At 43.6% G+C, this 1467-nt stretch overlaps 1 long non-coding RNA gene across 1 annotated transcript; it reads right to left on the bottom strand.

Annotated features, from left to right (window-relative positions):
* Positions 1–399: 399 nt before the first annotated feature.
* LOC140846372 (uncharacterized) lies at positions 400–1467 on the bottom strand. Its single transcript, XR_012125411.1, has 2 exons — positions 1045–1467; positions 400–894 (listed from the first exon to the last, which is right to left on the bottom strand). It is a non-coding gene; the product is annotated as an uncharacterized lncRNA (long non-coding RNA).

Below are 1467 nucleotides of genomic sequence, written 5' to 3' on the forward strand. Positions count from 1 at the left end.
AGGAACAATTAACTCCCAAGGTAACAAATTAACTTCCTGTGGTCCCAGGTTGACAGCACTTTTTCTCCTGGTGGACTTATTAGGCATATGTTAAGACCTTTTATATGCTCCTGTCTCTTAACTTCTCTTTCAGGATTTTAATTTTTTCCCTCTGCTACATTCTGGGTAACTTCATCAGATCTGTCTTTTAGTTCATTAATTCTCTCTTCAGCTAGTTTTATTATGATTTATTTTATTTCTAGCTGTCCTTCCTTGTTCTATTGTTTTTTATTTCTAGAAGTTCTATTTTGTTCAATATGGAGGCTGAGAATTTTGAAAATAAATGAAAGACATGAACTCTCACATTCAGGAAACACAATGTATTAGACTCCTAGGGCTGCTGTAACAAAGTACAACGAATTATGGCTTAACCAAAAGAAATTTATTCTCTCCCAGTACCCTTTTAGGTTTTTTTTCCAGCTGAGCCTGAGAATTAAATTGACATAAGTCAGATCAACTGGAGAAAAGCATACAAATGATTAATACATGCAATTATTGTACTTACAAATGTAATTAATACATTACGTGACATGGTACACTTCATAAGGAATGAAGACACGAAGAAATGGCAAAGTTTACATGCTTTTCAAGAAGGTTGAACAAAGAAAAACGACTGTTGAAAAGTAAGCTATTTAGGGAGGTTAAGACATTTTAACCAAAATCTGTACAGAATTCTCTGGTCTTCTCCTTTCTAAGAATGTTACTTTCTCTCCAGTGTAGGTGTTACAGAAAATACTGGAAAACCTGAACTGGATCACTGACGGAAGAACGAAGCGGCACTCGGAGGTCTTGGGGTGCTGAGGTTTATTTTACACCGGCGGGCTCAGAGGGGAGTCATCTCCCAAGGCCTGAGCCCTGAGCACAAGCAAGGGGAGCAATTTATATTATTTTGATATGTGGCATTTCGGCACGCGCAGGGCAAAGGAGGGGCCCGGAGGAGGGGAGGAGGGGGCTGGGGGTGCTCTGCTGACTTTACCAACCGGAGGAAAAAAGCGGCTTACTGACCTTGACGGCTGTGTTGAGTATTTTCCTTATCATAGGAAGGACTTCTTTCACATGGGAATCTCATCTCATGCTTTTAAGAAAAAGGACAGAGTGTTTTCCTTGCATTTGCTGTTTTCAAGCGACGTATTTTGGAGTAGTGTTCTGAACTCCTTCAACTGTAAACACACAACTGTAAAGACTGCCAAGCGTGGTTCCCTCCATGGAGGCTTCACTAAAGCCAGACCCGAGTGGGGGTTCCACAAGTACCGATACATTATTCTTAAGAACAAATTAGAAACACCATACTAGCAAAAAGGTCCGCACACCGGACCCCGGGTCTCCAGCACACCTCACTTTGCACACCCGGCCCAAGGGGCGGGGACGGGGCCCGGGGGGGGGGGGGCCCGGGGGCTGCCGGGTAACCAAGCCCCGCCGGCCCCGCCC

This window comes from Manis javanica, chromosome 15, assembly GCF_040802235.1.
Source record: "Manis javanica isolate MJ-LG chromosome 15, MJ_LKY, whole genome shotgun sequence".
Lineage (NCBI taxonomy): Eukaryota > Metazoa > Chordata > Mammalia > Pholidota > Manidae > Manis > Manis javanica.